Below are 23,241 nucleotides of genomic sequence, written 5' to 3'. Positions count from 1 at the left end.
GCAATACGTAAATGATACACCTTATTGCATTCACCCATTCACCCTCCCCTGTTCACGCTAATTGGAAATTTCCATCCATTTCAGAGAAGTAACACAACTATCAATCATTTTCCCTGGCACGAATCTTCCAGGAGAAAGAAAATGGAATACACCTAGCGACAGAGCTCACGCACTAGTAGTCCATGTGTCTTAGATTTAATATCTGATGACTAGCTGCATTGAAGCCAAGAGGTGGTTCACAAAGTTGCTGCACATTAGAATCACCTGGGGAACTCTGAGACCTTCCCGTGCCCAGGCTCCTCCCTAGACCTACTGAATCAAAATCTCTGGGGCTGGGACCCAGACACCAATGTTTTTCTTCAAAGCTCTTTAGGTAATTCAAACGAGCAGCAAAGCTTGAGAACCAGCCCAATAATGGGAACAAACTTATTTCACACAGATAAAGTGGGGCAATTCATATGTTAAAAGAACGTGAATATATGTATATATTTCTTTTTTTCACTTTATTCTGTTTGTATTTCAAATAGGCTTTTTTTTTTCCTTCTGCAAAAAGCATTATTGTTTCCATTTGGTCCAAGGCTTGGGAGAGGGCTCCAGGGCGGTTACAAAGCTGCCTAGTGGCTGCAGAGCGGGGCTTCAGGCAGAAGCTCTGACGCCAGAGGGTCTCCTCAGACGCGGCTGGACTTCAGAGACTCCTGTTTGGCTCGAGGGTGAGCCTTTCAAAGAGATACTCGCCCAGCACAGCCTGCGGACCAGCCAGCCTGCGGAGGTTGGTCAGGTGGTCTCCCATCTTCTGGATGAGTTTTACCTGCTCCTCCAGGAAGCGGCTCTCCAGGAAATCACAGAACTGGGAGTCTGCACGGGCAGGACCCAGGGCGCGCAGATCCGTTAGTGCCTGGTTCAGATTCTTCTCCCTAAGAATGGCGGCTTCCACAGCATCCTGGGTTTTACCCCACTCATCCTGAGAAGGCTTCTGCGCATCCTGGAAGAGGGCGCGGCCGCAGCACTGGTTTTGCATTTTCAAGAGGCGCTGGGCGCCCTCACACTTCTCCTCAGCCAGTTGGCGAAAAATGTGGCCCATACTGTCCAGAGTCCCATTGTTGCTGTCGAAATAGATGCTCAGAGAGAGGTAAGTGTCCACAGATGCATGTTGAACAGGCGGTGGACGGCGGCCTCCACCTCGGTGGAATAATTCTGACGAACCTGTGAACTCGTGGTTGATCAGTGATAAGGAGCTAAGCTCAAAAACTGGTGTTGGCCTGTCCTGGAGGCTGAGGATAGCTGAGTGTCTGATTCCAAAGGTTGCGAAAGGAAGAAAGGTTGGAAGGTGGTCGGGGGCTGGAGCAAGGAGCGTCCCTGGGTCTGTTCATTCCAAACACTGTTGAAGCAAAAGACAGATCTGCAGGACTGCCGAACGCACTGCCTCAAATAGGCTTTGATATAAATGAACAAGAAGTCCAAGCAAGGACAAAACTTACCCTTCCTCCCACCAAAATAGCTGGTGATACTAGAATCTAGATCTGGGAAGGGATTCTTCCATTGCTTTCTTAACATTCCAAGCCACTAGAGCAGTGGTTCTCAAAGTATGGTCACCTTGTAACCAAGCAGTACCCTATGGGGCCTTCCTAGGACAGACCCATCCCCCATATCCTCTATTGTAGTTTCTCTCTGAAGTACTCAGATAATAGTATCTCAGGCATATTTCTTGAGTTTTCAGATGCTAAAAACCACCACCCAATGGAAGAAATGAACTCCTTGATGATCATGAGCACGTAGCCCTCAGACCTCCTGGCACCTAAGGATGGATAATGTTACCTGCCTTGTGGCCTCAACATCAGCCAATCAGAGGATTGTGCACGAGCTGATCACATGCCCTGGGATGTCCCTCCCTCACCTGGCCTTTAAAAATGCTTTGCTGAAATCCTTTGGAGATTTCAGGGGTTTTGGAACACGGACCACCCCTCTCCTTGCTCGATCCTGCAATAAACCTTTCTCTTCTCCAGACTCCAACCTTTAGGTTTGTTTGGCCTCACTGTGCTTCAGACACATGAACCTGCATTCAGTAACAACTTGACCAGCTTTACCAGCGTCCCCTGATAATGTGTCAGATATTCAAGTTTTAGGGCCCTATCCCAGCCCTATGGAATCAGCAACTCTAGTGGGGCTCAGTGATCTCTGTTATAACAGGCCCTCCATATGATTTTTATTCACCTTAAAGTTTGAAAATATCTGTATTGTCAGCTGGCCAAAGTGTCCACCAGCAGGTGAAGGGGAGTGATGCCTGGAAAAGATAGGGAGTAGCCAAGGCAAGTACAGCAGCATTTGCCGTGGTAGTAATGGAGAATGCCTTTTCTCCACTGGTTGGCACAGACTAGTATCTGGGAGCAGTGGCAGGGTTATTTAGGATGCTTTACAATTCAATGTAGTGACCGCTGTCCTGGTTTGCCAGGGACTTCCCCTGTGTGAACACTTAAAACCTCATCCTGGCAAACCCCTTAGCCCTGGATTTGAAAAACTTAGGGAATAACATGAAATTTAGGGGAAACATGATCTAGGATTTGGGCGAGTCACAAGTGCTAATTAAAGCTAAGCAAGTATGGTCAGCATCTAGCCTTCTTTACCCCTTTGTGGGAAGGTAAATCTGATTGGGTGAAAGGACTTATTGTTAAGAAATCTTTGTAGAAACATCCCCTTCTGCTTAGTCTGCTGGTTCTCAGTTCTGGCTAGACACTGGCATCGTCTGAGGAGATTTAAAGTTATTTTATTGGTCTAGGATGACCAACAGTCAGTGTGAGGGTTTTTAAAAAGTGCTTCAGATGATTCTAATATGCAGCCAAATTTAGGTGCCACTGCTTAAGCTTTTGAACCACTGCTACATATTTTCACCTCATCTTCCTATGAGAATATCCAACTGTAGTTGAGGTTTGTTTGTTTTTCTTTTTCTTTTTTTAACTCTCTTATTATAAGATTTACTGTCTTAAATAAGATTGAATGTACAGAAAATCCTGCTAGTCCATCTGGTACAGCTAGATACTTAGAATAATATCGTTAAGATATATACCATTTAAGTACTGTGACTGGCCTTTTTAAAATTAACATATGCATTGAATTAGTACAATCTCTTTTGAAGTTGTCATGTTGGGGAGCTATACCTGTAATCTGCTGCCATTGCTAAATATCTGGACAACTCTTATTAGGAATTGTTTTTAAAAATCTTTAGGGATTAAAACCAAGAGTGCTGTATTATTTGTACTGGGACCACAAAAACCTCACAAAGTTTCCCCACTGTACCTTCTACCCCCATCTCTAACCCTTGGCAACTTCTAATCTGTTCTCTATCTCCACAGTTTTGTTATTTTAAGAATAATACGTAAACATAATCATGAATTACTTAATCTTCGGAGATTGGCTTTTAAAAATTTTTTCTTCAGCATCATTCCCTTGAAGTTCATTTTAATTTTTGCATATATTAATAATTTGTTCCTTTTCGTTGCTCCGTAGTATTCTATCATAAGATTTTATCACAATTTGTTTCAACATTCATCCATTGAAAGACATTTGGGTAGTTGCCAGTTATTGGCTATGATAAATAAAACTGCTATGAACATTTATGTGTAAGTTTCTGTGGGAACTTAATTAAGTTTTTGTTTCTTTTGGATAAATGCTCAAGAGTACAAGTACTGCGTTGTAGGGTGAATCTACTTTTAGGATTAAAAGAGACTGTCAAGCTGTTTCTCAGAGTGGCTAAACCATTTTATTTTCCCACCAGTGACGTGATATAACTTTTCTACGTACTCGCCAGCATTTGATGTTGTCACTATAATTTTAGTTATTCTCTGATATCTCATTATGGTCTTAATTTGCATTTCCCTAATGCTAATGATGTTGAGCATCTTTTCATGTGCTTCTTTGCCATGTGTATATTCTCTTCCATGAAATGTCTGTTCCTGTCCTCTGCCTATTTTCTAGTTGGATTTTTTTAAGTTGTTTGGAGAGTTCTTTGTATATTATAGATACAAGTCATCTGTCTCATATGGGATTTTCAAATATGTTTTCCCACTGTGTAATCTGAGTTTTCATCCACTTAAAAGGATCTTCTATGAAGCATTTTTAACTCATTTTGATGAGATACAATTTATCAGTTTTTGCTTTTATTGATCATACTTTCGGTGTCAAGTCTAAGAATTATTCACCTAGTTCTAGATGCCAAAGATTTTCTATTTTTTTTCCTAAAAATGTCCTGCTTTTACATTTAAGATTATGATCCACTTTGATTTAATTTTTGTGTAAGGTGTGGAGGTTTAGGTTAAGGTTCATTTTTTGTTTGTTTTTGTCAAGGGATGTCCAACTGTTTCAGTACCATTTTTTGAAATGTCTATTCTTCCTTGATAGCTTTTGCACTGCTGTCAAAAACAGGTTAAATGTATTTATGTCAGTCTATTTCTGGGTTCTCTATTCCATTCCATTGATCTATGTATCTACCCTCCAAAATTACTGCAAAGTCTTGAAATTGGGTGGATTAATTCCTCCCATTTTAATCTTCCTTTACAAATTGTTTTAGCTATTCTTCAGCCTCTTCTTACCATACAAATCTTAGAAAAAGCTTGTCTATATCCGCAAAAACCTTGAGGGCATTTTAAGAGTAATTGTGTTAAGCCTCTTAACTTGGGGAGAATTGACATCTTTATTATGTTGTGTTTCCTAATCCATGAACAAGGTATGTCTCCCTATTTGTTTGGGACTTTAAAATTTTTCTTCATCAGCATTTTGTAATTTTCAGTATAGAGGTCCTATAAATGTCCTATTGGGCTTGTATTTAAGTATTTATTTAGGTCAGTTGTAAATGGCATCACATATTTTAATTTAAGCTTCTACACATTTGTTATTAATATATAATGTGATAAAATTGTGTTGATCTTGTACTCTAAAACATTTACAAACTAATATTATTTCTCAAGCTTTTTGTGGATTCCTTGGTATTTTCTCCATTTAGATTATCATGTCCTCTTCAGACACAGACAGTTTTACTTTTCCTTAGGCAATATAATAGGATATATTACTCTTCAACATTCAGTAGGATATATTCCTTCCTATTCAACATAGTAGGAATAGTCCTTTTATCTTTTAAATGAACTTTTTAAAAATTTAACTTTTAAATGTATGTATTTATTTATTTTTGCTTTATTTTCTTACTAGAACCTCCAGTAATACATTTAATAAAAGTGGTGAGAGCAGATATCTGTGCCTTGTTTCTGATCTTACAGAGAAAGCATTCAGTCTTTCACGGTTAAATATAATCTCGGTATAGGTTGTTTGTAGATCATCTTTATGAGTTTCAGTATGTTCCTTTTCTATTCCTAGTTTGCTTGGAGTTCTTTTTTCTTCTTTTTTTAAAATCATGAATGGGATTGGATTTTGTCAAGTGCTTTCTCTGCATTATTGGATAGGATCACATGACTTTTCCCTTTAATCTATTGGATATGGTGGATAACATTGTTTGATTTTAAAATATTTAACCAACTTTGCATAACTAGAATAAATGCCACTTGGTCATGGTATATTATTCTTTTTATATATTTCTGGATTTAATTTGCTAATATTTGGCAGAGGATTTTTACAGCCAATTTCATAAAAAATATTGGTCTGTAGTTTTCTTCTTTCTATCGTATCCCTGTCCGGTTTTGGTATCAAGGTAATACTGGCTTCATAAATTTAATTAGGAACTGTTCCTTCTACTTCTATTTCTTATCAAATCATGTAAAATTGGTGTTAATTCTTTATGTCTTGGGTAAAAGTGAAACATCTAAGCCTGAATATTCCTTTTGGGAGTTTTTAAATGAAAAAACAGTGTTTCTAATGGTTACAGGAAAACTGAGATTATCTATTTCATCTTGGCTGAGTTTTGGTAGTTTTGAGTGTAGAAGCATTGGCCCATTTCACCTACATTTTTCAATTTATAGTGTAGACTTGCTCATAACAACTTGTTCCTCATTAACCTGCAGGATATGCCATGGTATCCCTGGTTGCATTTCTGATATCTGTGATTTGTGCCATCCATCTTTTTATCTTTATCAGTCTTGCTAGATCTTTATTGATTAGATTGTTTATTTCCAAGAACCAGCCTTTTGTTTCATTGATTTTCCCCCCTATTTTCCTGTTTTCAGTTTCATGGATTTCTATTTCATCTTTATTATTTCCTTCTTTCTGCTTGTTTAGTGTTTTTTCCTCTTCCTTTTTTACTGTTGTAATATAGAAAATTAGATTATTGCTTTGAAACACTTTCTTTCCCAATTTAGTGCTATAGACTTCTCTTTCAGCATTGCTTTCACTTCATTCTGCAAACTTTGATCTGTTATATCTCCATTTCCTTTTATTCTATGCATTAAAAAATATTTCCTTGATGCTGTCTTTTTTACCCATGAGTTATTTGGAATTGTGATGTTTAGTTTTCACGTGATTGAAGATTTTCCTGTTGTCTTTCTGTTATTGATTTCTAGTCTGATTCCATTATGGCTAGAGAACATACTCTATGATTTTAATTCTTTTAAATCTGCTAACTTTTTTATGAATATATAAATGAAAGAAATAAGAAAACCTCTGAGTCTTAGCATCCAACACTTAGGCACATTACAATTTAAATCTGCTAAGGTTCTTTTTATTGCCCAGTATATAGTATATGAGTGAATATTCCATGGACACTTGAATATGTATTCTGCTGTTACTGAGTGTGTTCTTTAAATGTCAGTTATATCCTATTGATTGATGATGTTTTCATTTCTTCCATATTCTTGCTGATTTTTCTCTCTGGTAGTTCTATAAATTGCTGTGCTGAAGTCTCAAATAATAATTGTGGATTTAAAATTTTCTCCTTTTACTACTTTTTTCAGTGTTTGCTTCATGTATTTTGAAGTTCTGTTGTTTGGTGCACACACATTTTGTATCATTGGGTCATCTAGGTGGATTATTCCTGTTATCTTTATGTAATGACCCTGTTTGCCCCTAATAATTTCCTTTGCTCTGAAGTCTACTTTATCTGATATTAATATAGCCATTCCTACTTTTTCTGATTAACGTTCACATGATATATCATTATCTTCCTTTTACTTTGAACTCCCTATATCATGATGTTTAAAGTAAACTTCTTATAGACAGTATATAGTTGGATCATGCTTGTGAATTTTTAATCTACTCTTCCAATCTCTGTCTTTGACTTGGTTATTTAGATCATTTACAGTTAATGTAATTATTGCTATGTTAAAGATTAGGTCTACCATTTTATTTTTTGTTTTGTCTTTTACCTTAGTTTCTCAATCCTGTGTTTCTCTTATTTTGCCTGGTGGGTTACTTAAACATTTTTTAATAAGTCCATTTTAATTTAATTTATTTATAATCATTTGTGTATACTGTTTGTATAGTTTTCTTAGTGGTTACTTTTGGCATCACAGTATACATATGTAACTTACCATAGCCTACTGGAATCAGTGTTTTATTACTTCAAGTGAAGTTTCAAAATTTTACTTCCATTTAGTCTCTTAATATTCCCCAGTTTTAAAGTATGATTTTCTGTAGTATTTCCTTTCTCTACATTGAGAACCACATCAGATGGTGTCATAATATTTGCTTTGACCATCAGATAGTATTTAAGAAACTCATGAGGCTAATGATAGTCTCTTATATTTACCCCATTTGTTTTCACCCATTCCATTGTTCCCCTTTTCTTTCTGAAGTTCCCAGTCTTCTGTTATTGTTTTTTTTTATGTTTTCATAACATTAGGTGATATCTGGGCTTTCCAGTGCCATTGGATATGAGTTTCAGGAAACACTGAGTCTGGCTCACTTAATGCTGCTGAGTTGGAGGGTTTGTATATGTTGGGCCTGTTGGCGCAGCAGGTGCTAGCAGATTAGACTAATGTTGATGGGACTAGTGCCACAGGAGGATGGGTTCCCATTCAGGCTATGCTGCTGCTACAGTAGATCAAGTCCCCCTCTACCCCAAGTGTGGGGCAGTGACCTGCTGCTGTCACTGCTTTGTATTAGGCTGCTTTTGCCTCAGGTGTGTGGTGGGATCCCTTGGAAGCTGCTGCTGCTGTCAATCACAAGGTTAAATTCATTTCAGAAATACTTAAGTATAAATATATAGCCTGGCTCCTGTAGGACCCCTGTAATAGTTTTTTATTGCTTTCATACAAATTACCACAAATATAGTGACTCAAAACAATGTAAATTGATTACCTTACAAGTCTGACATTGGTCTCAATTGAGTAAAGTAAAAGTGTTGGCAGGATCAACAGATGAATGGATAAAGATGTGGCACATATATACAATGGAATATTACTTAGCCATAAAAAGAAATGAAATTGAGTTATTTGTAGTGAGGTGGATTGACCTAGAGACTGTCATACAGAGTGAAGTAAGTCAGAAAGAGAAAAACAAATACCGTATGCTAACACATATATATGGAATCTAAAAAAAAGAAAAAATGGTTATGAAGAACCTAGGGGGCAGGGCAGGAATAAAGACGCAGCCGTAGAGAGTGGACTTGTGGATACAGGAAGGGGGAAGGGTAATCTGGGATGAAGTGAGAGAGTGGCATGGACTTATATACACTACCAAATGTAAAATAGATAGCTAGTGGGAAGCAGCCGCAAAGCACAGGGAGATCAGCTCTGTGCTTTGTGTCCACCTACAAGGGTGCGATCGGGAATGGAGGGTGGTAGGGAGATGCAAGAGGGAGGAGATATGAGGATATATGTATACGTATAGCTGATTCACTTTGTTATGAAGCAGAAACTAACACACCATTGTAAATCAGTTATACTCCAATATAGATGGTTAAAAAAGAAAAAAAAGTGTTGGCAGAGCTACATTCTTTTCTGGAGGCTCTTAGGGGTGTTTCTGTTCCCTGGACTTTATCCGCTTCCAGCGGTCACTTGTAGTCCTTGACTCAGAGTCCCCTTTCTCCACCTACAAAACCCAAAATGTTGAATCTCTCTGATTCTGCTTCTATTAAGACATCTCTCTCTTTCTCTTTCTACAGTTGGGAATGGTTTTCTACTTTTAAGGACTCATGCAATTAGATTTGTTCCATGAGGTAATCCAGGATAATCTTTCTCAAGGTCTGTAACTTCAGTCATATCTGCAAAGTCCTCTTCACCATGTAAGGTAACATATTAATAGGTTCTAGGGATTAGGGTGAGGGCATTTTTAGGAGCCATTATGCTGCCTACCACACCCTTAACAGGTGACCTTGAGAAAATTACTAAGATTTTTAAAGCCTTACTTTCCTCAAACATAAAATGGAAAGAAAGCTAACTAGTTAATATCATGAAAGTGAAACAGTATATATGATATCAACTAATTCAAAAAATGAGATTTCTTCTTTTTCTTTATGATTTACATGATTCTCAGAGTTCGGTTACTTGAAGAGTTACTTTTTTTTTAAACAGAACTAAGGAATTTCAGGGTTCAGGTGCTGTAAGATTGTCTGAATTATCTGAGTAACAATTAGCTAAGCACAGGTGTAAAGCATTTGATTTACTCCCTGGTTTTCTTTATCTTCTCATCCCAGTAAATGCATATCCCTTTTCTAGCTCCAGCCAGTAGAGTCAGAGCTTGTTTTACTGTTTAACTAAAGTTCAATTTAAATTCTCTCTACATCTCCAGATTCTCAGCCCTGGTTGCATATTATAATCACCTGGGGAGATTTCAAGAACTACCGATGCCAAATTTCTACCTCTCATGGATATTTGAGGAGGGACCTGGAATGAAATGCTCTAGCTTATGGTTTTTGGAACCAAATCATAGTCTACACTGAGCCAAATTATTTGTGAGATCACCTCTAAAAAGGAATTTATCTGTGGTGACTAATGCTCTTCCTTTGTCAGTATGCTTGATTTGTCCCTCTTTGGGGGAAAAAAAGAGGGGGAAAAAACCCCCAGCAGTTGTGCTCCCTGAATTATAACCTGATGCTTTGGAATTAGTGTTGGCTTAGAGCGCACATCTTCGGATACCCATTCTCTCTCCTGCTTCCTTGCATGAACTTATATCCTTGGGCAGTGTTTCATCCACCACCCTCTTTTGCTTCTAATCTTAGCAAGTAAAGTCTCCCCTTAATGAAATAGCATTTCATGAGGCTTACTGGGAGCATAGGTCTGTTCCAGACCTATCCTATGTTAGCTAAAGCAGATATAAGTGATGTATTTTTGGCATTCATCCTTGTGGGTTGGAAAGAGAAGACAGAATTTTATCCTTTAGGTGTCATCGGACTGGACAAATGGGCTCTTTCCCTCTGCTGCCTATCATGTAAAAACCTGAGGGTGTTACCTCTAGAAGGTATCTTCTAGTTATCAAAATAGTTCAGATAAGTCAAATTTCTCAGTAAAAGATGACAAAACTATGGCTTAGGTGGTTAATTTTCTATGTCAATTTGTCTGGGCCACCATGCCCAGTTATTTGGTCAGATATTATTCTGGATATTTCTGTGATGGTGTTTTCGTGTTTTTTACAATTTTTATTTATTTATTTATTTATATTTTTGGCTGCGTTGGGTCTTCGTTGTCACACGTGGTCTTTCTCTATTTGCAGCAAGCAAGGGCTACTCTTTGTTGTGGTGTGCAGGCTTCTCATTGTGGTGGCTTCTCTTGTTGCAGAGCATGGGCTCTAGGTACACGGGCTCAGTAGCTGTGGTGCACGGGCTTATTTGCTCCACGGCACATGGGATCTTCCCAGACCAGGGCTCAAACCTGTGTCCCCTGCATTTGCAAGCGGATTCTTAACCACTGCGCCACCAGGGTAGTCTCCGTGATGGTGTTTTGGATGAAATTCATATTTAAATTGGTGTTGGACTTTGAGTAAAGCAGATTATCCTCCATAGTATGGGTGCGCCTCATCCAATCAGTTGAAGCTCTTAATAAAACAAAGACTGACCTCCCTGTCGCAAAAAGGAATTCTGCCAGAAGACCTACAGAAATTGAACTGCAACTCTTCCTAGAGTCTCTAGACAGCCTAACCTGCAGATTTTGAATTGACCAAGCCTCTATTATTGTGTGAACCAATTGTTTAAAATCTCTCTCTCTCTTTCTCTATCTTTATATAGATATGGATATAGATCTAGGTATCATTATTGATATCTAGATCTATATCTATCAATATATATGGGCACATTGTATACACATGCTGTTGGTTCTGTTTTTCTGGAGAAGCTTGACTAATATAGTGGCCCATATAAATAAAAGGATGAACCCAAGTTCACCCAGGTAGAAATTAGTACAATGAGAACTGGAACTTAAGGCCTCATGACTCATTCAGCTGTGAACACTGACCCAGAACTGGGGTCCTCAAACTCTGGCCCACTGATCAGATCTCGCTTGACTCCTGGTTTTGTACATAACATTTTGCTTGAACACAGCCACACCCATTCATTAATGTATGGTGCATGGCTGTTTCTGTGCTACAGCAGCAGATAGGCAGTTGCAACGGAGAGGTATGGTACACAAAATCCAAAATATTTACTATCTGACCCTTTACAGAAAAGATCTGCTGACCCTTGCTCTAGGATGCCATCTGATTTCTGATAACACAGAGGAGAATAATTCATGCACATTGGGGTTGATTGTTAATCTCCTGTCCTCCTTAGGTCAAAGATCTCTTAAATGCTCACCCTTGCAATAGCCAGCTTGGGGAGCATTGTCTGAGGATGCAGAAACATTTCTTGCCAGGTCTTTCCAATCCACACTGCTCCCTGACTATGGTTCTTAAAACCTATTTTTAAAAAAATTTTTATTGGAATATAGTTGATTTACAGTGTTGTGTTAATTTCACGTGTACAGCAAAGTGAATCCGTTATACATATACATATATCCACTTTTAGGTTTTTTTAGAGTCATTTCCAAATAGCCCATTACAGAGTATTGAGTGGAGTTCCCTGTGCTAATAAGAAGAGCAGGTTCTTATTAGTTATCTATTTTATGTATAGCAGTGTGTATATTTCAGCCCCAATCTCCCAATTTAGCCTCCCCACCACAATCCCCTGGTAACCCTAAGTTTGTTTTCTACATCCCTGCCTCTACTTCTAAAACCTGTCTATTTTAACCAACTACCACTCATTGCTTACTGTCTCTGGCTTCATGTACTTCATAATAAATCTGCCTCTTGTTCAATCCTGGATGACATGTTCCAAAGACTGAGATAATATCTTATTCTACATAACTTGTGCTTGATATTGTCTAACTTGGGGTCTTTATCTATGTCCCAAAGAAGACAGTCACACTCTGTCTTCTAGTACTACTAATAATACCACATTTTATGGCATGAATTTGACCCAATGCACTGAACTATCCCTTTAGAAACTGTATGCAACCTGTCACTGGGTTTTAGCACCGGGATAGAGCTGAAATTAGTGTTCATATTTAAACAAATCTACTTGACCAGAAACTTTTTGTCTCACCATTTATTTTATTACACAAGTAACTTCTCTCTTTGCATCTATGATGTAAATATTTTTGATTTCCTAAATTATCTGGAAAATTATTTAGAGCTTCCATTTCAGTAGGCATTGGAATTGCTGTGTTATGACTATTTCATTATTTTATTTCCAATGTTAAATTAGGCTTCAAGCTTTGGCCAAGAGTAGACAGGAAAGGGTTTTAAAAGAAATGAAGAATGGGAAAGACTTCTGATGCAACGGAGACTTAATAAAGATTTGCTTTTGAATCAAGAATTTATAATAAAGGTTTGAATTTGAATCAATAAGTTATGTCATTGCAAAATAGCTCCCTGGTAAAATTCCATTCTTTTGTAATCATTAAGTACAGAAATTAACCATCAAAATATGCAGTGATCTTTTTCATTTTCTAAAAACAAACCTATATCTAGATGAGAGGAGAATTCATTTCATAACTCAGGCTCTGGACTTACGACTCCAAGTCCTGTTTTCTTTCAACCATGCCTGCTAAGTTTCTGTCTACCTTCTTGAGCATGAGGTAATGGCTTCAGCTTTCATCTCCTTACTCAGTATATAGCTTGGTGACTAAGAGTAAGGGATCTAAACCTTGAGAACTTGGGTTCCAATCTTGACTCTAAAATTTACTTGTTGAGTACTCTTGAGCATGTTATCTGTTTTTGCCTCAGTTTTCTCATCTATAATATAGAGATAACATTACTTCTCTCAGCGAGTTGCTATGAGGGTTAAAAAAATTCATACAATGCAAGAATTTATCAGTTCTTGGAACACAATAAATACTGAAAAGAAATGTTAGCCATTATCAAGGGCCCCTCATTTTATGGATAATATAGATTAGTTTATATAGGTCTAATATTTACATATACATAACTATTTTGTACCTATATGTGTGTATACGTTCTTCTTAGAAATTGAGCAGTCAACATTCACATCTAAAAGTATGTGCTCTGTGAAATGTAGATCTCCTGTGTACAGACACAGTGCTGTAGTTATCTATTGCTACATAATAAAGAAGTCCAAACTTAGTGGTGAAATAAACAAAAATTGTAATATGTGCCCAGATTCTGTGGGTCAGCGATTCAAACAGTACGCAGAGGAGATGGCTTGTCTCTACTCTGTGACTGATGTCTGAAACCTCAGCTCATGAGGATTCAAATGGCTGGGGCTGCAATCATCTAGATAATTTTAATTCACATGTCTGGCCCTTGAGATGGGATGACTTGAACACTGTGCCCAACAAAGACTGTTGCCTGGAGTGCCTATAGATGGCTGCCCATGTGGCTTGGACTTCTCATAACGTGGTAGTTAGGATTCAAGATAGAGTATCCCAAGAATGAGCGTTCAGGGTTGAAGCATTCCAGGAGAATCATGCAAAAGCTGCATGACCTTTTATGACCTAGTCTTAGATGTTACATAGTATCACTTTATACTATTGCAGGCGTTGGAGACCTTTTTCCATAAAGTGTCAGACGGTCAATATTTTAGGCTTTACACGCCATACAGTCTCTTTTGCAACTACTTAGCTCCGCTGCTGTGATGTGAAAACAGACACAAACAATACATATACTAAGGAACATGGCTGTGTTCCAATAAAGCTTCATTTATAAAAGCCGGTAGAGGCCTAGATTTGGCCCACCAGCCATAATTTACTGACCCCTGCTCTACTGTTTGAAGCCATGGAAAGCCTGCCCAAATTCAAGGGAAAATGCCCACATCTGGATGTGAAGAATGGCAACGAATCTGAGACCCTGTATTAAAACCACTACATATGGGATACTTAGAAGAAGATCTGTCTGCATACCTTGTTTCTCCCATGTATGGTGGATATGAGGTATTGGGACATGTTACATCTCTGTAAGCCTGGGTCAAGGTCAAAGTTGGAATCTGAACTCAATGACCTTGATTTCTGGAAGAATTGGTAACTCTACTTATGATATCCTTACACTCCTTACCCATATAAATACACCACAAAAGATAGATTTCAAGTAAACAGTTGCTTTATGGCAGCTTTTTATTATGTCTCCATTGACTGAATTATTCCATTTTGGTTAGAAACATGAGTTTTGTTTCTTTCCTAAAGAGATCTGCAACTTTTCAGATGCGGCATTTCATTCTAATGAGAGGATGATGTAGGTTTTTATAAACGGAAAAAGCAGGGCAGGCTGAGTTCACTCAGATCATACCAATGCTTACAGGAATAACCGAAGCTGGAACACAGGCTTCCAGGTTTTCCTGTCCTGTGCTCTTTTCAGTAGGTGCCATTGTCTGCTGGGCCTGGCAGTAATAAGTTTTGACCTTTACCTCTCTACGCTATTGTGAAGTGGTTTTGGGCTTTGTTAGCTTTCTTATGAGTTTGTACTAAATTGTGTCCATAAAGTAGGCTGAATTCCTCAGGGAAGGATGATAGCTGTTACTGTGTTATTACTGCAAATGTTGTGTTGGTTACTTTTTTTTCTTTTCTTTTGTCCAGTTGTATCCTGAACTTAAAAGTTATATTATCTGAAATGAACGATGTGCATCTGGTGGAAAACACTAATTTAAGGGATGAAAATTCCTGATGATTGCTTCAGTCAACCCTTAATACACACTGAGCTTCATTAGTAAATAGACAACTCTCAGACCTTTCCCTTGGAAGAGGTCACATAATCAGGCTTTGTGTTGATTTCGCATTCTGTTCGTTAGAGACAGAACAAAGTAGAATAATTGGCTGGTACAGGGAAAGCAGAAAGAACTTTCTTCTATTTTGGTGATGCATCCCATAATAAGGGTTGAAAATGAGACTGGAGGTAAAAACGTGAAACTCAGAAGAGCAAAGGAGAGAGGATATTGTTTCTTTGAAAATATTCTTTCAGTGTTGGCCCAGATGAAATATGAAGCTGAGGAAATTTTTTTTTAAATGATGATTTTTGTGTTAACAATGTGAGTGTGGAATTAGTAAGAATCAGAAAGCAAGCATCCTTTTCCACCAAGGACTTGGGAGCAAGTGAAACCATAAATACTCCCGGTTCTTGGAAACCCTTTTGGAGCAGTAATCAGAGAAGGGTAAAGGCAAAGCCTCAGAGCAGAGGTGTTCAGAGCAAAGGGATAGGAGGAGAACAAAAGGAGAGTGGATATTTTTAGAGCTGTCATTTTGAAATTTACCTGCTTCTGATTCAGTGCTGCTTTGCTACTGTGTTGATCCCGTGGAAATCCTCAAAGCAGGAGCAGCCCTATTTTAAAATAATAAGGTTAGAGCAAGTGACTTGAATCCAGGTCTCTTTAGCTCAAGAGCACAGAGGAGAGTGTGAGGAAAGAGTGAGGCCACAAGGAATTGTTCACTGGGTACATTTTCCCCAAACCTCACTAACTGGGAGAAACTGACCACTGGATTATGTGGCTTGAAGGAAAGCAAAAATGTTGAAAGCAAAGAGTGTGGAGCTTGTTTAGAAAGCAAGCTCTATCATTTGGTCACCTGCTGATGATAATAGCATTGGCTGAGTCCTGACCATTTACAATGAAGGCACTTCTGTAGGTCATAAGTTCCAGGAGGGCCAGAACTGAGTATGTCTGTTTCAGCATTTAGCATGGTGTAGCATCTTAGAGCCCGGTACATTATTGGCATATAGTAGACTTAAAAATGAATATTTGTGGATTGTCTGAATGAGTGGATGAATGTGTGTGATTCATATCCTATTTGCAGGTCCTATGCCCTACAGTGGATTTTCAGTGTCAGATTGGGAACGTATTTATGATGGGGATTGGCATTGTTCCCTATCTAATGGATAAAGATTACACATCAAAGGACTTTACATTCACATCCCAAAAACCTCATAGGAATTACTTAACAAAAAAATAAAATTGGATTCTGTATAATTTCTAATTTATAAGCTGGCTAGACCACTGGTATTTCTGCCAGTCCTCTGGTAGTTCCGATGATGTCCCCATGATGACCCAGGCATAATCAGAATGGCTTTAGGATTGGGGAGCCAAAATTTTCCTCAGTATTTACTGCTTTGCTAGTCCATTTAAGAAAATGGACTATTGAAAAAATAGCTTCAGACACAATATGGCATTTTATGATTTAGCATAAAATCTGAGAAATATAGAGGTTATCTGAAGCCTGCAATGGTAAAGTTCCCTCTGCTATTGAAGTTATTGTCTTTAAATAAAGATTCTACATCAGTAATGCTATATATATATATTTTTTTCTGATATTCAGGTTAATTTCCTATTCTCTATAAGGAAGTAATTGGTTGGTTGATATGAGAGATAGTGTGGCTTCCAAAAGTGAAAAGTATTATTTTATTGTAATTTCCAGCTACCTAAGGATGGGAGAGGCCCAGGACACTGCAGTCAGTATATTATGTGGAGCAGGTTATATTGTGGTTTATTTATGACCTTTTACATGTTTATTTTCTATGCAATTTTGTGTGCTCCTTTTTGAGTTTTGGTAGATAAGTGCTTTGTAACTTCGGAATACTTGGAGTTATATAGATATATATATGACATATATATATATATATATATATATATATATATATATTATCATAGTAGTTAAAGCCGTGGACAGTGTACTAGTCTACCTAGGTTCAAATTCTGGCTTGACCCTATGACTTCCCTGTGGCTTCCTCTGCTCACCTATTTAAAAGGAGTATAATAAGACTGCTGTGGTGAATTATATACTAAGTGCTATTTAAGCATTTGCTATAATGATTATGTATACTCGAAGGCAAGGGACTTGCCCCTTGATTGTCTCTGTATTCCTAGTGCTTAAGAATTCCTAGTGCTTTCCTAGTGCATTGTCTTAGGATAGAGATAGCTCAGTATAGTTCTTCTCACTATAAAGTACTGTTACGTTGAAAGTCTTTGCTTGTGTACTAATAATCTATGACATATCTGCTGAGGACAAGGAAAGGAATAGTTTTAAAACTGCAATGGATAACAAAAGATTGTATGATGTAATGCCTTTATTATGTAATTATAAAACTAACAAATGATCATGGTAGAAAATTTGAAAAACTCCTAGACAAAATAGAGATCAATAAAATTTGGAGTAGCGTTCAGAGTGTAGAGTTGTCCATGAATATTAGTGCTTTCACATTTTCCAGGACTTTAAGTAGACTCTGCTTCTTAAGAGTCTATTCATGATATTTTATTTTAATGATGTTTTCATCATGGGGACACACACACACACACACACACAGAAATCTGTTAAAAAAAAAGAAAGACATGTAAATCACTGATGTTTCAGATAGCCACATGAAATAAAGTGAGAAAGGTCAACAAGCTGAAAGAATGTGGAGTAGCATCTCCTTAATTGCTTACATAATTCTGATAATTACCTCTCTGTGGATAATGTAATTAATGGGGAATCTAATTCAAGAAAAATGTATGAACTTCAAGCCTTCTCGAAGCCAAGTATTTCTTTCCACAAAAGTTTAATTTCCACGGCCGTGCTTCCTTATTACCTGACAGGGAAAGTGTATTGTATGGCAAAGGATCTTCCCGAAGGAGGGTGCTTCCCACACTGATCGTCATAAATGACTTCGGAATTACTGTTGCTATATTACCAAAATCTTAAACTAGGGTATTTTTGACAAATGCGGTCCTTAGTTAATTTTTAGAGCTACAAACTGTCAGATGGCTCTGCAATAACAATTGTCTGGCTGTTCTTCAGGGTGATCACAATATGGTAATGACCTTGCGGTACCACTAAAAAGCAGGAAGGTGTGAGTCTTCCTTTGGTTCCAGAGTGAAATGCGAGTTGGAGTTGGAGTTGGAAAAGAGGCCGACAACCAAGTGATAGAGAAGGAAATGTGAGGTCATTAATGAAAAACCAGGTTTAAGTTAAGGTGAAGAGGCATGAGGAAATGGTCAGCTGTTACAGTATTACAAAGATCATGAAGAAGCATATCCATGAATGTGGTTTGTATTGCAATCTGCTGAAAAAGAGACAAATATCCTGGCCTGGCCTTCATGGAGATTATTTTTATTGATTCTGATAATAGATTATTGTTGAAAAGGGCTTCCTATAAATTATAACCATGCAAAGGCAGCAAGATAATTTGTTTTTTCTTTATGTATGTGTTTCTCATTCCTACTCACTTCTCTCTTAGGGGAAGAGAAAATCACAAAACACAAAAATGTCAAATCTCAGCTATTCATTTTCAAAATAATTTTTTTTCCAAATTCCAAAGGAGGCAATAGGTTAACTTTTAAGATTTGTAAGGCTCAAAAAACTAGATTTTTACAAAGTGTAGCCAAATTTTGTTCCATAAATAGTAGCTTTGGAAAGAATATGTGATGATGCAAAGTTGGAAAAAGCTGGTTTTTCTTCCGTAAATGACTTCACCGTGTGGGAGAAGAGGCAGAGAAGAAATCAAAGTAATTAAACATGGGGTGAGTTTTTCTGATAGGGGACTCTAGTGCTTTCAAATAGACTAGATAATCCTCGGGATAATCTGAGGGTAGAACAGACCAGTGCCTCATTTCCAATCTGGTACCCTGGAAGAAAACAGTGTATTTCCTTTGAGGTCTTGAGAGGTTTTTCTTCTTCTTTGTTTTGTTTTTGGTTCATTTTGTAATCAACTTTATTAAGGTATCATTTACACACAATAAAATGCAGACATGTTTAGTCAACGGTTCAATGACTTTTAATTAATGTACACATTTGTATAACTACCACCCCCATAAGATCGATAACAATTCTAAAACCCTAGAAAATTTCCTCCTAGGCTTTTGCAAAAGTATCCCCATCTCCCACCCCAAGGCAACCACGGATCTGATTTTTATCTTTAGAGATGAATTTTGCCCAGTTTAGAATTTCATGTAAGTTGAATAATATGGTAGGTGCCCTTTTGATCTGGCTTCACTTGCTCAGCATATGGTTTTTGAGATTCATTCATGTTGGGCTGTTTTAAACCAGGACTTTAGCCTGGGTGACTGATGTTGTCTGAAGGCACCTATAGGTACATCTGAGTCTCTGGCATTGTCACTGTCTGTTCTTGGCTCAGTATTTTCAACTTTACTAAGAAGCACAAGGTTGAAGTAAGGAAGATCATTGTCAGTATAATGGAGGTGAAGTGGGGTCTGTTATATAATATTCTCAGCATAAATTGACCTGCTTGGAATCATTGTGTTGATAATCGACAAGGATACTCTTCCTCCAAAAACCTTGATACTATAAAACTTCTAAAGGACGCTGTCCTAGGACTCTTTTAGTTTTCATTTTTGGGGAAACATTTCTGGAAAATTGAAATGCTCACAACCTGAAAGAAGCAATTATTCACCTGAAGGCTAACTCTGCTAAAGTTGAGTTGTCCGACCTTTACCTGCTGATAGAACCCAAATAGCCTTGCAAAACAATGCTCTTATTGGATATAAGCATATAGATTGTTTAAGACGGACGTGTATATGCAGTAAAGTAAACAAAAAAAGAATCTTTGAGTTTTCCTTGCTGGTTTTTTTTTTTCATTTATGCTTCTATATCATACGCTAATAGTTTAGGGTAACCTCAGGTTAGTTTTAGGTCCACTCTTTATGTAAATGTTGATGTACTCCATACGCAACTTTTTTCTACCTTCCTTCTTTTCTTCCATCTTTCCTTTCTAACTTCTTATAATCCATTATACTTAATCCTGCATTTGTTGAGGTGGCAATTACTGTAGGAAATTGAAAGCAGTGTGAAATTTTGCTGTTCAGAATGCATGTTGACCAAATTCTATATTGAGAAAAGGTCTGAATTTACCCACAGTAACCGTTTCTCAGCGTCTCTGAATAAAGGCCGTAGAAACTGGACTATATATAATATCCTGACAGGTATGTAGAATTCATAGCAATTACCCTCAAAGAGCTTACCTAGCGTAGATGCCTATGAATGCATTTAATGATTGCTTTATTGGCAGCAGTGCCAACACACACAGTCTATTTTGTTTTATATGATTATCGTTACCTGCTGTTTACCACTGTATACATTGCTAATGGTGTGGTTTCTATGGCTTGTGAATTTCACGGCCCAATATTATGTAATTTATTGCACACTTTAGTGTAGAAGATGGAGACTCCATAAATTTTCGTGTGCTCTTTGCCCCTTTGGAATGTATTACACTGAGATCAGGCAAAGTAATAAATTTATTTCAAATGTGCGTGATAGCTAAACATCAATTAGGACTTGATGGGAAATATTTCTTCTTCCAGCAACATAACAGTTTTTAAAGACTAAGCCATTGAACGTGGAGTTCCTGAACATGGGACTCAGTTCACTGGGATCCCTTCTTAGAAAAATAAAGGAAAACTTGAATTGGATATGTGTGGCTTATTCAAGTAGTAACTAATCAGCTACATCTTGGTTAACTTAATTTGTCACAATGGTTTGGTATTTTATTAACTCTCTTCCCCTTCTTCCCCTGACTCTCACTAGAATGGATCATGAGTATCTTAAAACATACTAAGTCGTCTTCCATCCCTGTTAATCTAACTACAAAAACACACTTTCCTTATCCAATGTAACATACTGTCTTTTAGAGTAGCTGTGGTTTTAATTCTCTACAAAATTAAAACCAGCAAAGAGAAACATTTTCAAGGAGCCACCACATTGTAGAGCTTTAGAAAGAAGACTTTAGAATTAAGAGCAACTATATCATTTTATAGCTAAAGCACCTGAGACCTAAAGTAGGAAGGTAACCATCGAGGTCAGGGAAAGGGGTTGAAGATCAGGTTTCAAGCTGAGAAAGAGTCTACAGGGACTCAATCTGAGCAGGTCAAAAACTGAAATGAGACCACGAATGTTCTGGGAAGGGTGGCACCTGGCCTCAAGGGTGGGATTCAAACAGGGAGTGGGCCTGGGGGAACTGAGCTTCTGCAGTAGGCAGAGAAGGCCACCTCATCTGTGGAAAGTGCCACTGACATCAGGGAGTTGAGGGGAAAGAGCAGTGAATTCCAGTCCCCCTGAGAAAGCAGGCCAATCTGATTAACTCTGAATTTAGGCTTATTTCAGATACTTCTAATTTTTTTGTTTGTTTGTTTGCGGTACGCAGGCCTCTCACCGTTGTGGTCTCTCCCGTTGCGGAGCACAGGCTCGGACACGCAGGCCCAGCATCCATGGCTCATGGGCCCAGCCACTCCACGGCATGTGGGATCTTCCCGGACCGGGGCACGAACCAGTGTCCCCTGCATCGGCAGGCAGACTCTCAACCACTGCATCACCAGGGAAGCCCAGATGTGTAGTTCTTTAAAAATATTTTTAACATTTTTCCAGCTACATGTAGACTATAACTTAGCATAAAAACAATATGGGTTTTATTTTAAGTAATTTAACATTTTGACATCCTCATAATGAAATTAAATCCAGACGGTTTCTCTCCATGTTCTCTTGAAATAGTCCTTGATCATCCACAGTATTTCCCATCATCACAAAGGTGGTACCAAGGGCAGAGAACTCCAACATTATTAAAGTTTCATAAAGCAAAGTCAATTTTAAGAATATAATGTCCCCTAACTGCTAAAGGTCTTGACAGATAATTTCAAGGGAAGCATAAATTATTTTCTGTTTGTCAGAGGGCAAAATTATTTAGGTTGACTTAATGAATAGTAGAGTTTTTGAGTGGAGAGTGTTCTTAAAATATTATGTAGATCTGTCTAGCATCTGTCAACAGATGCTAGCCACGTGGCATTCTTTATGTGGAAACAAATTTTAAAATAAGGTTAAAAATTCAGTTCCTCAGTTGCATTTGCCATATTTCAAAGATGTTTATTAGCTCCATGTAGCTATTGAATACTGCTTTGCATAGTACAGATATAGAATATTTTCATTATCACCAAAAATTCTATTGAGCAATACTAAAATTATACCCAGATATTCACAGAGAAGGCAACCAAGTCTCAAGGAAATAATATAACTTCCCCAAGGTCACACAGCTATGTTTTTAAAGAAAAGCAAAATGACACAAAGGAAATAGTAACAGAGGCATTAAAGAAACCTAGTAAGTTTCTGGAGCAGTCAAAGTAGGGTTTAAAAGTGCACACTTAGCTGTTAGCAGGGTTGAAGCTCTTGATGGTTGGTAAGATCTACCTGCCTGAATTTGGACATTAGCATTTTATGCAATGAATTAAAAGCAAAAAATCATTTCAACGAATGCCTTCCAGCTCCATATTTTTAGCCACTGCCGTGCTTCCAGATTATGTTTATCACTTTCATATACAGGGCACCACTGTGAAATGTGATGGTTTATCTGACCCCAGAGAAATCAGGAAATCTTGTGGGGGTTATGGCTCTATTTGAAAACGTTGATTTTTAAATGCATCATGCATACTGGCCCTGTTTTAAAAGGGATTCCTGCCATCAAATAATCAAAATGTAAACCTCTTCTCAGCTTGCAAAAGTCAAAGATAGTCCCTGCATCTTTATTATTTCATTGAAATCCAAATATTATTTTTCCTTTCTCTAACTTGTTTTCCTCACAGTGTGATCAACTATTGCCAAGGAAGGAAAGGTTAGATTTATCAATCAAAGTTTGCTAAAGGCCCCCTAGGTAATTGAACCCTCAGGAGAAACAATCCTCATGTATTCTTTTTCTGTTGTTTCAATAGCTTTGTAAAGAGTCATTTCAGTATGTTTGGTTCTGTAGCAGAGGTTCTGTGAAGTGCTTGTCGTCCTCAGAGGTCCAGAAAGTCTGCGAGTCTGTGGGTAAAGATGGGTAAGGAGAGAGAGGGAAGGAGGATAGAGAGAGGCTCAGGGCTGAGATAAGGACAGTGATCTAAAGACTCCTGGGGGTGAGGCTGGGGTGCACAGACACCCACGACTA

At 37.9% G+C, this 23,241-nt stretch overlaps 1 pseudogene across 1 annotated transcript; it reads right to left on the bottom strand.

Moving 5' to 3' along the window:
• Positions 1-685: 685 nt before the first annotated feature.
• LOC308610526 (ferritin light chain-like) lies at positions 686-1,221 on the bottom strand (annotated as a pseudogene). The gene has a single exon. The product of its transcript is annotated as a ferritin light chain-like (transcript).
• Between the last annotated feature and the right edge of the window lie 22,020 nt (positions 1,222-23,241).

This window comes from Mesoplodon bidens (genome assembly GCF_964165515.1).
Source record: "Mesoplodon bidens genome assembly, contig: HAP1_SCAFFOLD_466, whole genome shotgun sequence".
Lineage (NCBI taxonomy): Eukaryota > Metazoa > Chordata > Mammalia > Artiodactyla > Ziphiidae > Mesoplodon > Mesoplodon bidens.
Note: the sequence above shows the minus strand (reverse complement) of the source record. Positions and strands in the feature narration are given on the sequence as shown.